The sequence below is a fragment of the Chiloscyllium plagiosum genome, chromosome 9, assembly GCF_004010195.1.
Source record: "Chiloscyllium plagiosum isolate BGI_BamShark_2017 chromosome 9, ASM401019v2, whole genome shotgun sequence".
NCBI lineage: Eukaryota > Metazoa > Chordata > Chondrichthyes > Orectolobiformes > Hemiscylliidae > Chiloscyllium > Chiloscyllium plagiosum.
The window spans coordinates 63,580,436-63,595,006 of NC_057718.1; the positions used below are offsets into that span (position 1 = coordinate 63,580,436).

The following is a 14,571-nucleotide window of genomic DNA, read 5'->3' on the forward strand; positions in this document are numbered from 1 at the left end:
TTTTAAAAGGACACCAGCTCAAAAAAAAATGTAATGTTCAAAGGACATATATTTTGACAGAGATGCCCGGCAAATGGGGTGTCCATAAAACAAACTGTGGGTGAATTAAACTAGGTTTATTTCACATATAAATATAGCACGCTAACCAATGAAATTATTGTGTGATTAATTTGTTGAAGAAACTTTAATTCCACAAGTTACAGAATAGCTCTCACTGAGGAACTTTAGCAGTCTGAATTAATGACATCATGTGAGATTCAGAGAGGAGATGCAGAAACACAACCTCAGACTGTTTGTAGACAAAGGTTTCCAAACCAGCTCAAGTGTAAGGCGTACAAAGAGACGTCAGCAGTCTCAGCAAAACCTACCTCATCACAGGAGGAACACTTAAATATTTCCCCAAATTGTGGAGGTACCCAATGATTCACAACACTATGTCGATCTTGGGATAAAAGTGCATCGCAAGCTCAAAAGTGAAACCACTTCACAAAGGGATAAAGGTGATTGAAGATGTCATCAGTTTGGCACATGGATGAATCTATTGTTTTGAGTGAACTACGGATGATACAGCAACAGGCCAGCAAAAGAAAGCTGAACTGACATCACGGCAATCCCCCTATCAATGACACTCATCAATGTTGGTGTGAAAATATTGATATTGAGCGCCATGAAACTCTAGCATCATTATATTCACAATCTTTTTCTCCCTCCTGCAACAAACAGAACTCAAGCTTGTGGTATTTCAATTATTCTGGTTTTGAGAAGGATCTAGTGCACATCAAAAATGTCAACCTGGATATTTGTGTTTTACCGGAACCCTGATGGAAGCAAACCTGTTTGACAAGCTTGGCTTTCAACTGGAAAACTCCAAAGAACATAAAATTAATGCAATTAATGACATTTGATCTCCTAGGATTTAAGGAGATTAAGAAGTACTGCCATGCTCTTTAAATTGACACATCACCAGTTACATGAATTTTGAGACAGTTGCCATTTGCAGTCTGTGCCAAAATGTCACAGGAACTGAAATAGCTCAAAGCAGACTGTATTACTGAATCCCCATTATGTTGAATCTAGCCATTGTATGTGAAAATGATGAATGTAGATGATACCTCAACCATAAGGTAGCCAACAAAGTAATTACTCATGACAAGTATCCTCTTCTTACAAGGGAAGATCTATTGGCATAATTTCATGCCTACAGTCTACATGAGGTTTGTCTTGTGTCAAAGCTATCTTTAGATACCACTAGCAAAACAAATGGTATCCACTTTCAAAGGCTTATTTCAGTACCGCAGAATGGACTAAGTCCAGTAGCTAGCACGTTTTAGAAGAGTGCTTCTTCAGTCTTTCTGACATGGACAGGATGTTCAACCCACTTGATGGCACAATTGTCCAAGGAAGTGAAAAAGCAGGATATAATCAGCAGTTCTCAGTGGCACTCACTCAACGCACACAATACAATTTGACATATAACAAAGAAATACACTTATTTGCGACACCTAAAATTATTCTTTGGGTATAGAGTAACATCAGCTGGAGTAAAGCCTGCATTTGATAATGTCAAAGCCCGTTAAGAAGTTTCAACCCCATCTAACCTGAAAGAGTTGGTAATGTTAGTCAACACTGCCAACTTTTATTGCAAATTTGTTCCTAAGCACAGAGATCGCAGGGTGACTTCAAAAGCCACCACACAGACACAGAATGAGAATGAACATTGCAAAGCAAAAGAACCATCTGAAATATTAAGGGCAAAGATAGTACTTCCACCGGTTCTCACATTCTGTATATCAACCTGTATGCTGCAACAGATCAGGAAATATGAATAACACTATACTCCAGCAATACATTGAAGATTGCGAACGGCCCATTACTGATATGTTACACTTGTTGACAAGCACTGAATGCACATACACAACTCAAAATTGGGAGCACGAGCCTGAAAGTATACTTATGCACAAATGTATCTTACTGGAAGAAAGTTTACTATCCGAATCAAGCAAGAAGTCCTAAATATATTGCCAATCACACCAGTGTCTGTCTATCAATCTCTATATATCTGCTGATGGTCAAATAGCCTACACTAGTACAATTTCGAAGTATCCCCCAGCTTTATGCAACTGAGCAGCTGACACATTTTCCTGTACTACCATCGCGGATGTTAGTTATTGTGAAAAGCCTGCAACACTGAATACTAAGTAACTGTTGTATTTCACATACAACTGAGAATCTAGTTACACGAGAGAAGATGTAGACAAAACTGGCAACAGGCATCATGTAAGCAAGTCAGTACATGACAGTTTGTAATTGCATTGTTTGATGTTAATTGCACCACAAGGAGAACTCAAAGTTTTTCCAGAAAGCACTAAAGGACTATTAAATCTTGTTCATGAAAATATCCAGCTGTTATTAAGATGAAACAATGATTTCACGAACCAGTCTGGTGGCCAGTAATACATTTTTTCATGGAAAGTTAATGTCGAGAGTGCGGTGCTGGAAAAGCATAGCAGGACAGGAGCAGGAGCAAAACGTGTGGAAATGCAATATTCACACAGGATCCAAGCGTAAGGGGAATAAATAGGCATTTCTGTGATTGCAAATGAGGGTCCAAGATAGTATACTGCCTCCCTGGTGCTAGGGTTAAGGATGTCTTAATGCCAGTGCAGGACATCCTGGAGGTGGGGGCATGAATAGCCAGTAGTTGTGGTACAAATTGGTACCAATGACGTAAATTTAAAAAAAAAAGGACGAGGTCCTAAAAGCAGAATTTAGGGAGTAAGGAAGCAAGTTGAAAAATAGGATCTCTAAAGGTAGTGATCTCGGGATTGCAACCCATGCCATGTGCTGGACAAAGTAGAAATAACAGGATATTATCAGATGAAAATGTGGCTCAGGAGGTCGTGTGAGGGGAAGGGTTTCAGATTCTTGGGGCATTGGGGCCAGTTTTGGGAGAGGTGGGAGCAGTTTAAACTGGATGGGTTACACCTGGGTAGATTGGAACTGATGCCCTCATATTTGCTACAGCGGTTGGGGAGGGTTAAAACTAAATTGGCAGGGGGATAGGACCTTATACAAGGAATCAGAGAAACTGGAATCAAGAACACAAAAAAAGTCAGAAAGGGGTATAAGAAATGCTAGGTAGAGGAATTAAAGGCCAGAATCAAACAAGGTCACTGTAAAAAAAAAGTGGGAATTGGACAGGGTACATTGAAAAGACAAGCCCGATTGCACAGAGCGTTTGAAATAAAGCGGATGAAATAATCATGCAAATAGATGTAAATGGGTATAATAAACTGGGATGACAGATCTGGCTGCACGGTGACCAAGGATGGGAATTGAACACCAAGTAGTATTCAGCATTGAGGAAGGACAGGCAAAAGGAAAAGATGAATGAGCTGCATTGCTGAATAAATAAGATGTAATCACAATACTCAGGAAAGATACTAGCTTAGACAATGTAGAATTTGTGCGGGTAGAATTGATAGATACCAAGGAACAAAAAATACTTTGGTGGTGGTGGTATAAGGACTACCAAACTGTAGTGGTGATGTTGGCAATTGCATTAAACAGGAAATCAGATGCATGTGGAAAAGGCACATCTGTAATTATGGGTTACTGTATTCCGCATATAGATTGGGCAAGTCAAGTTAATAATAGCATAGAGGAGGAATTCATAGAGCATATGTGGGATTTTTTCTATCTGGAACAATAGGTTGAGGAACCAACTAGAGAACAGGCCATCTTAGCTTGGGTATTATGCAGTTGAGATGTGGGGATGTGCACATGAATTCTTCATTAAGTTGGAGTGTGAGGTAGTTGATTCTGAGATTAAGGTGCTGAGTCTGAATAAGGGAAACTAGGATTGTATGATGCACGATTTGGCTTTGTTGTATTGGGCAATATTACTGAAAGGAATGATAGTGGATAGACAATGGCAAACATTCAAAGAGCAAATGGGTGAACTACAACAATAGCACTCCTGCGTCAGACAGGAATAAGCAAAGAGAACAGTGGCCAAATCATGGCTTATGAGGGAAGTTAGAGATAGTATTAGGTACAAAAAAAAGAAAGCATATAGATGGGTAAGAAAAAATAATGGACCAGAGGAAAAGGAATAGTTCAGATGTCAGCAAAGGAAAATAGAGCATGAGAGCTTGGGGGAACAGAAAAACTGAGCGTAAAACTTCCTATAGGTATGTAAAGAAAAAAACTAATGTAGTCAGAAATCAGGGGGATTTAAAATGGGAAACAAAGAAATGGCTGACAAACTAAATTCATACTTTGTATCTGTTTTACAAAGGAGAACACAAAAACATATGAAAGATCATGAGGAACACAGGGTTTAATGAGAGGGAAGAACTGAAGCAAATCTGTACGAGTAGGGAAATGATTGGATTGAAGGCTATTAAATTTCCAGGGCCTGATCCCAGAATGCTTAAGGTGGTCCTTCAAATAGTGGATGCATTGTTGATCATCTGGTTATTATTCAAGATTCTTTAAATACTGGAACAGTTCTAACAGACTGGAAGGTAGCTAATGAAACCCCATTATTTAAAAAGGGGGGGGGGGGGGGTAGAGAGAAAACAGGGAATTATAGATCAATGATTCTGATGCCAGTAATCGGGAAGATGCTAGAGTCCATTATAAAGGATTTATATCGCAGAGCATTTAGAAAACAGTAGTAGAATCAGACACAGTCAGCATGGATTTACAAAATGAAAATCATGCTTGACAAATTTACCGGAATTCTTCAAGGATGTATCTAGTAGAATTGATCATGAAGAGCTTGTAGATGCGGTTTATTTGGACTTCCAGAAGGCTTTCGACGAAGTCCCACAAGAGAAACGTATGTAAAGTTAAAGCATATGGGACTGGATTAAAAAATTGGTTAGCAGCCAGGAAATAAAAAGTAGGAATAAATGGGCCATTTTCTGAATGGCAGGCAGTGACTAGTGGGGTAGCACAGGGATTGATAGGACCCCAGCTATTCACAAAATATGTTAATAAATTAGATGAGAGAACTAAATGTAATATCTCAAATGACAGAGCTGGATGGAAGAGTGAGTGGTGAGGAAGATGCAGAGATGTTGTGAAATGTAAAAAGGGTTCAGACAAGATTTACAAGGATGTTGTCAGGGTTGGAGTATTTGAGCTATAAGGAGAAGCTGAATAGGCTGACACTGTTTTTCCTGGAGCGTCGGAGGCTAAGGAATGACCTTATAGGGGTTTATAAAATCATGAGGGGCATGGATAGGATAAACACAAAGTCTTTTCCCTGGGATGGGAGAGTCCAGAACTACAGGGCATAGGTTTAGGGAGAGACGGGCAAGATATAAAAGGGATCTAAGGGGCAACTTTTTCACACAAAGAGTTGCTCGTGTATGGAATAAGCTGCCAGAGGAATTAGTGGAATCTGGTACAATTGCAGCATTTAAAAGGCATCTGAATGGGTATATGAATAGGAACAGTTGTGAGGGATATGGGCCAAGTGCTGGCAAATGGGACTAGATTAAGTTAGGATATCATAAACGAGTTGGACTGAAAGGTCTGCTTCCATGCAATACCTCTCTATGACTCTATGTTGCAGTGTGATTCGGACATGCTGAGCGAGTGGGTAATGCATGGCAAATGCTATAAAATGTAAGTAATTGTGAGGATAGGAAGACAGATCATTAGTTGAATTGCTGTAAATTAAGAGATGGGAATGTTCAATAAGTCCCCAGTGATCTTATGCATCAGTCGTTGAAAGTAAGCACACAGTGTGCTAGACAATAAAGAAGGCAACTATATGTAAGACTTCACATTGAGAGGATTAGCATGCAGGAAAAAAAATGTCTTGCTACATTATACAGAGGTCACACCTGGAATATTATGTGCAGTTTTGGTTTCCTTATTTGAGGAAGGATGTTTTTGCCATAGAAGAGTGGAGTGAAGGTTTACCAAATTGACTCCTGGGATGGGAGGAGTGACTTATGAGGAAAGATTGAGTCGGTTAGGATTGTATGCATTGGAGTTTAAAAGAATGAGGGGGAAAGTTTCGTAGAAACCTGTAAAATTCTAACAACACAAGTTAGATGCAGGAAGGATGTTGCTTGACTGTGGTGGAGTCCAGAACTAAAGGTTATTATTTAAGGATAAGGGTCAAGGACAGAGATGAGGAGAACTTTTTTCAACCAGAAAGAGGTGAACCTGTGGAATTGACTACAACAGACAGTGGCTGTGGCCAAAATATTGTTGTTTTCAAGAAGGAGGTAGATATAGCTTTTGTAGCTAAAGGGATCAAGGAATATTGGGGAGAGGCAGGCTTAAGGTACTGAGATCAATGATTAGCCATGATCATATCAAATAATAGAACAGTCTCAAGGGGTTGATTAGCCTATCTTCTGTGTTTCTATGTTACGTAGTATAGGAATGGGCCAAATCCAGCCTACTAGCTCACAGCAAGACCTCAGATAAATGCCCCGGGTAAAAGGAGCAACAAATCAGCTTGACACCCAGCCAATTTCAGTTTACATTTCATTGAAAGTGACTGCACTTGGCATCTTGTTATAAACTGATAAACTGGTTCAGTATAACACCTCCACACACATCATTTACTGCATCCGCTGCACCCGATGTGGCCTCCCCTATATTGGGGAGACAGGCCGCCTACTTGCGGAACATTTCAGAGAACACCTCTGGGACACCCGGACCAACCAACCCAACCACCCCGTGGCTCAACACTTCAACTCCCCCTCCCACTCCACCAAGGACATGCAGGTCCTTGGACTCCTCCACCGCCAGACCATAGCAACACGACGGTTGGAGGAAGAACGCCTCATCTTCCGCCTAGGAACCCTCCAACCACAAGGGATGAACTCAGATTTCACCAGTTTCCTCATTTCCTTGGATGCTGCCTGACCTGCTGCGCTTTTCCAGCAACGCATTTTCAGCTCTGATCTCCAGCATCTGCAGTCCTCACTTTCTCCTCAGTATAACAATTCCCTTGAGAAATATTGTTCTTTTTTGTTTAATTCAGTATTATTTCTTTGAATCTGCTCTGTTATTTCCACACTTACTGGATTTGGATTGTGCACAGATCATTGAATGTGGCAGGACGGGGGAAGAGGTGAATTAATAAAGTGTTCATGTTTTGGGGTTTATTAATTGGGTTAGAGCATAAGAGCAAGAAGGTTGATGTGGAGCTTGTGCAAGACACTTATTAAACTACAACTGATACTGAGTACAGTTGTGAGCACATTATAGAATTTGAATGCATTGGACAAAATGCAGAAGCTATTTACAAGAACGGTTTCAGGAATGAGAAACGTCATTGTGAGGATAGACTGAACAAGTTGGGACTGTTCTCCTTAAAGATAAGTGACAAAAAGTGTGGCGCAGGAAAAGCAAAGCAGGTCAGGCAGCATCTGAGGAGCAGAAGAGTTGACATTTCGGGCATAACCCTTTGTGTGTATAGAGGGGGCAGTAGGGGGCTGACAGATAAGTAGTAGGGTGGGGAGCTAGCTGGGAAGACGATAGGTGGATGCAGGAGGGGAGTGATTGTGATAGGGTGGTGGGGAGGATGGAGGGTATAGGTGGGAAGAAAATCGGACAGGTCAAGAGGGTGGGGCTGAATTGAAGGGTTGGACTTGGGATGAGATGGGGGAGGGGAGATTTGGAAACTAGTCGTCGACGTTGATGCCCTGTGGTTGAAGGGTCCCAAGGCAGAAGATGAGACGTTCTTCCTTCAGTCGTCTGATGGCTTAGATTTGGTAGTGGAGGCTTCCCAGGACTTGCATGCCCTTGGTGGAGTGGGAAGGGTAGTTGAAGTGGTCGACCATAGGTGGTGGGTTTTTGGGTGTGTGCGTCCCAGAGATGTTCCCTGAAATGTTCCACGAGTTGGTGTTCTGTCTCCCAGTGTAGGGGAGATCATATCGAGAACAACAGATGCAGTGAGGCGTTTGGATATGCAGGAAAATCTCTGCCAGATGTGAAGACATCCCTCATAGACTTGGACAGAGGTGAGGGGGGAGGTGTCAACACAGGTTTTACACCTCTTGCAGTGGCAAGGGAAGGTGCTGGGTGTGGAACCAACGAGGGAGTCACGGAAGGAATGGTCTCTGCAGAATGCAGATGGAATGGGGAGTGAAATATATCTCTAGTGGTGGGATCTGAGTGTAGGTGGCGGAAATGGCAGAGGATAATGCGCTGTATCCAGACATTAGAGTCGAGAGTGTGGTGCTGGAAAAGCACAGCAAATCGGGCAGCATCCGAGCAGCAGAACTGACATTTTGGGCATAAGCCCTTCATCAGGAATTAATGTATCTGGATATTAGTAGATTTCTATCCTTGTTGCTGTTGGAGGGGAGGTGGTCAAGGGCAGAGAAGCAGGAAATGGAAGAGATGCGTTGGAGGGCATTGTTGATTATGTGGGAGGAGAAATTGCAGTCCTGGAAACAGGAGGCCATCTGGGATGTCCTTGAGTGGAATTGCTCCTCCTCGGAGCAGATATGGCGGAAGCAGAGGAATCGGGAGTAAGGGATTGCATTTTTACAGGAGGGGGAGTCGGAGGAAGTGTAGTCCAGGTAGCTATGGGAGTCGGTGGGTTTGAAATAGTTTTGTGTTGAGTTAGTCGCCAGAGATGGAGACGGAGAGGTAAGGCAACTGAGAGGAGATTTGAGAGACGTCTTCAAATTCACGAGTGGGCTGGATAGAGTAGATAGGGAGAAGCCATTCCTGCTTGTAAAAGAAAAATAACAAGAGGTTATCAATTTAAAGTGATGTGTAAATGAAGCAAGAGTGAGAAAAATATTTTTCACACAAGTTAAGCATAAGTAATGTACTACCTAGAAATGTGGTGGAGACAGGTTCAGCTGAGTCATTCAAGAGGGCATTGAATGGTTATTTAGATAGAATTATTGTGCAGAGGAATAAAAAAAAAAGGCAGGAGTTTGGCATTAGGTAATGCAGGCATGTCGAGTAAATCACCACCTTCTGCGCCATAACAAGTGTGATTGTCTCAAACTGCTAGCCCTGCCAGGAGGAGGAGCTGGAATATAGTGAACAAAAATGGTCAGGGGGGATGCAGCCAGCTTGGGTGGGGCGGGCGACATGATATATACTACAGCCTATCAAAATAAAACATGAAATCAGTTTGAATCCGGAGACACAAAGTGGACATGGTTTTTAGAGAAAGGACAGTGAACAGGGAGTCTGAGGATTAAAGTTTGTTCCATTTGGTTGGATGTGTTTAGAATTCCAGAAGTACTGGTTTGACAATGTAAATGCTGGTATTCCTGCATCTCCCAGTTAGAGAAAAAAAGATTTCTGGTCTGGAATGAGAATGTGAATGTGGAACTGGAGAGATAGTGGTGCTCAGAAGGAGAGATAGTGAGAGTAATGAAGTGTGAATATGTGAGTGGGCAAATGGAACAGGAGGATAGTGAGAGTTGGAAAAGGGGAGAGGCAGAAAGAGGGAGAGAGCTAGCATGGGAAAAAAAGGGAGTGACACACAAGGGGAAAGGATTGGAAGAGTGACATTAAGATACTTCGGAAATTTTCCAAATTATTTTCACACGATTTTTTCATTTCAGGTTTATTTTGTCTCACCACGATTGTTCAATGTTTGAGGGATTTAACAGGGGGTTTTGAAGGTAATGCTGTTGATGTGGTTTACTCGGACTTCCTAAAGACATCTGATACAGTGTCACAAAACAGAATTGTGGGCACTGTTACAGCTTACGGAATGAAGGGGCCGGTAGCAATATTAGTATGGAATTGGCTGAGTGAATGGAAACAGCGGGTAGTTCAGTAAGCAATTCTTTTCAAAATTTTCTCTGGCAAATAGCTGTCTGTATTTCAGGTAGAAAGATAGCCAATGGACATCGGAAGATTCACCAAAGCAAAAGAACCTCAGCTATCACATTAGGACTGCGAGCAAGTTGAATATTTCAGCTTTCCCTCTTAAAAATTAAATTAAGCTGTTTTTCTTTAGCATGCAACCCTCAGTGGATATTCTCCATGTATCACCAAGTAGCATGTACAGTCAGTGAAAAATCTATTAAACTATGTCCTCCACCTACAACAGACAACATTGCAAAAAAAACCATGGCAATAATTTCACATAGATATGTTTGGATAAATGACAAGCAATCCCTAGCAATCACCCAAGTGTTTAGCTGTTGGTCATAGTCTATATAGCAAATGGCTGGAAATTCATATCCACTACTTCACCTATGTTACATCCAGACCCTGGGTGAGATTTCACAATTGAATGTGGTTTCAGATGACGTACCTTAAATCATTAAGCTCCCAGACAAGGATGGATAAACTGGCTCCCCTTCTTTCTTCACCCATCCTCTTCATTGGTTGCAATAAAGTCAATTTCAAAACAGATCCCTTCTCATGTGGATACCTTTCTTCCAGATCCAAAAAAGTGACTTTGGGAGCTGAACTATCACCTGCAAGATTCTTAGTTATATAATTTGTTCGTGATTCTGTTGTCTTGATTCATTTTAACCATCACTGAATTCTCGCATTCAAGGTGAGAAGGAGTCCTTTTGTTGTCCTGTTTCCTTTTATCATGCCTATTAACTGATTAGCTGCTAGAACTCAAGAGTAACAGAGTCCCTTTTCACCTGATGGATTTTATTCTAGGCTCTTAAAAGCTAGAATGAATGAGATTATTGATTAATTGGTTTCAATTTTCCAAAACTCCCTCAATTTAGTCCCATTAGAGGCATGTGACACTATGAATGTAGTGCCCTGACTCTGGGCCAGAAAACCTGGGTTCAACTGCTATCTGCTCAAGATGTGTGATATAATAGATGTGAACAGCTGGTTAAAAATGTCTAGTTGTCTGAATACAGGTTTAGAAGTACATTTTAATACAATTATGTACTTTTGCATACAACTATGAACTTTTAATACCACATCCTCATTTCAATGGTCTTGTATCTCCAACCATATTCTCGGCTTCCAGTTTTTCATTGGGCGTATCATATTTATTGAGTTGCCTTCAATATGGCTTATATAATACATACATATCTCTGAGGTATCATCAACAGTCACAGGTGAGGTGCCGGAAGATTGGAGGTTGGCAAACGTGGTGCCACTGTTTAAGAAGGGTGGTAAGGACAAGCCAGGGAACTATAGACCAGTGAGCCTGACCTCGGTGGTGGGCAAGTTGTTGGAGGGAATCCTATGGGAAAGGATGTACATGTATTTGGAAAGGCAAGGACTGATTCGGGATAGTCAACACGGCTTTGTGCGTGGGAAATCATGGCTCAAAAACTTGATTGAGTTTTTTGAAGAAGTAAACAAAGAGGATTGATGAGGGCAGAGCAGTAGATGTGATCTATATGGACTTCAGTAAGACGTTCGACAAGGTTCCCCATGGGAGACTGATTAGCAAGGTTAGATCTCATGGAATACAGAGAGAATTAGCCATTTGCATACAGAACTGGCTCAAAGGTAGAAGACGGATGGTGGTGGAGGCTTGTTTTTCAGACAGGAGGCCTGTGACCAGTGGAGTGCCACAAGGATCGGTGCTGGGCCCTCTACTTTTTGTCATTTACATAAATGATTTGGATGTGAGCATAAGAGGTACAGTTAGCAAGCTTACAGATGACACCAAAATTGGAGGTTTAGTGGACAGCGAAGAGGGTTACCTCAGATTACAACAGGATCTTGACCAAATGGTCCAATGGTCTGAGAAGTGACAGATGGAGTTTAATTTAGATAAATGCGAGGTACTGCATTTTGGGAAAGTAAATCTTAGCAGGACCTATACATTTAATGGTAAGGTCCTAGGGAGTGTTGCTGAACAAAGAGACCTTGGAGTGCAGGTTCATAGCTCCTTGATAGAAGCAGGTACTTAGGATAGTGAAGAAGGCATTTGGTATGCTTTCCTTTATTGGTCAGAGTATTGAGTACAGGAGTGGGTAAATAGGCAAAGTCTTTTCCCTGGGGTCAGAGAGTCCAGAACTAAAGGGCATAGGTTTAGGGTGAGAGGGGAAAGATATAAAAGAGATCTAAGGGGCAATCTTTTCACGGAGAGAGTGGTACGTGTCTGGAATGAGCTGCCAGAGGATGTGGTAGAGGCTGGTACAATTGCAACATTTAAGAGGCATTTGGATGGGTATATGAATAGGAAGGGTTTGGAGGGATATGGGCCGGGTGTTGGCAGGTGGGACTAGATTGGGTTGGGATGTCTGGTTGGCATGGTTGGATTGGACAGAAGGGTCTGTGTCCATGCTCTACATCTCTATGACTCTATATATTGGCACTGCTTATCAGTGTAAACACAGGCATGGCTGTCCTGGAAGCAGGCCAGTTGCTTCAGCTTCATGAGACTATCTAAGACCATTACATAGACAGCAAATGTATGTTGACTATTTTTGTTTCTTCACTGCACGATACATTGCGAAACAGTGCTTCTGCTCACTATGTATTAGCATTGCTGTAATATTGTGTCAATACCATTAGAAAACAGATTCATTTTTGCAAACAAAACAAAAAAATATTTGTCCCTGAACCAAGTGACCCTAGTGGCTACAGCACAGAAAGTGGAAGGCTGCTGAGTTTCACAGGACGTTCTTGAATAGCTCTACGCCTCAAGGATCTGGCTTTGGGCAACACCACTAAGGCATGAATAGCACCTTTTTCATAGGTTTGCTTAGTAGCAATAGTAAAGGACGCTGATAAAGTGACAGTAGTAGGAACACAAATATTGTTACACCCCGAGCGAACAGCGGGTTCATATTCCGTAGTAGCACTACCACATCCCCTGCATTGCACATCATTGTTCCTCATCACCTGCTGGACAAGATAGCTGGACTGTTATGAGTCACAGCTATGTACAGCACAGAAACAGACCCTTTGGACAACCGGTCCATGCCGACCAAATATCCTAAATTAATTTAATCCCATTTGCCAGCACTTGGCCCATATCCCTCTAAATCCTTCCTATTCATATACCCATCCAGATGTCTTTTAAATGCTGTAACTGTACCAACAGCACAGAAACAGACCCTTTGGACAACCGGTCCATGTCAACCAAATATCCTAAATTAATTTAATCCCATTTGCCAGCACTTGGCCCATATCCCTCTAAATCCTTCCTATTCATATACCCATCCAGATGTCTTTTAAATGCTGTACCAGCCTCCACCACTTCCTCTGGCAACTCATTCCAAACACGGAACCACCCTTTGCGTGAAAAACTTGCCCCTTAGGTCCCTTTTAAATCTTTCCCCTCTCACCATAAACCTGTGCCACGTTGAGCAATAAAATCTGTACCCATGCCTGGATGGAGCTATCAGTCTGGATAGCTGCAGCCTGAGCCTTCATGCCAGGACAAAAATCTCAAAACCCTGCCTGAACATTCCTTGCAGCTGTTATATTGGTATAATTGGAAAAAGTCTTTCTATCTTGGGCTAATTTGCCATGTCTGTATGGATGTTCTTACCATTTGTACAGTGGCAAAGATGTGTTCTAAGATCCTCAACACGCCTTGTAACACCAAGCCAGTAACTGGCAACCAGCTGACAGATCTGCCAATGCACTAAGCAGTTCACCTCAACAGGTTTTAAATATAAACACCTTGCAGCACAGCTGGTGTGAAACCTTGCCTTCCATGAAGGTCACACCTGAGCTGACCTCTCTCTTGGCTTGGCACAGGCCATTTGTGCTTAGTGACTCATCATATACAGATTCTGACTCTATATTGCTTCAGTGTCAATACCTGAATTAGTAGCTGAGTGCTGCATCAAGAAACAATGTTGTTTTTCTTCTCCTCTCTCTCTTACACTTGTTTCTTCAGTGTGGTGGTACAATGGGAGGCTCAGGATAGGAGGAACTCCTATCTCCAGTTTCCATTTCATGGAACATTTAAGAATGAGGAGTTAATGGAGAAGATGCAGAAGAGAATAACTTACCTGCACCATATACAGCCTCCCCTGCACCAGACTCCACTGATTTCTGAGCACATTTGTCCCTGATCTATAGAAGCAACCCTCTAGGGAGCTGTGGGGATATAGCCCCTTGGTCCTAACAACCTCTTATGGTTTTCATGCCTCTTGTTCCTGAAAATGGGGGGACACAATCTCACATCTACCACACATTTTGTCTGGATTGGTTGATTAATGGCAGAAGAACATGCTAATTAAGAACTATGAGTGCTCCCTAGGTTTATGGACCAATGGAATGCCCTACAACTTAGAAGGTGCTGCATCCTGATGTTCAGAATTTTTAAAGAATTAAAATAAACAAAATCTACAGCTGCAGGTCACCACTGTAGAAACCAATGAAAACAGTGGTCTTACCAGTAAGTAGGTCACAGAGGCCTCAAAGTATTCTGAGAGCGTCCTTGCCCCACTATTCCACATTGCTGTTTCACAATGCTGTACCCCACCCCCACGCCGATCTCCGTCCCCGCCCCCAGGCCTACCCCGCCCCCACACCCAGCTCCAGCACCACACCAGGTCCTAGCTCCCAGCCCTGCCGTGTTTTCACCATCCCTCCAGACCTACCCCTCTCTGAGGATGAAAGATCAGTCCTCAGCAGAGGCCTCACCTTCATTCCCCTACGCTC

General features: G+C 42.2%; 1 protein-coding gene across 7 annotated transcripts in view; it reads right to left on the reverse strand.

The window, feature by feature from the left end:
* Window positions 1-14,571, reverse strand: part of pde10a (phosphodiesterase 10A) — a 481,692-nt gene that overhangs the window by 121,255 nt on the left and 345,866 nt on the right. The window contains exon 1 of one of the 7 annotated variants that reach the window (XM_043696103.1): window positions 4,742-4,760. The exons of the other annotated variants lie outside the window; for them this stretch is intronic. The gene's annotated coding sequence lies outside the window, so the exon portion shown is untranslated. Of the gene's footprint in view, window positions 1-4,741; window positions 4,761-14,571 lie in introns of those variants that run through there. 7 annotated transcript variants of the gene reach the window in all.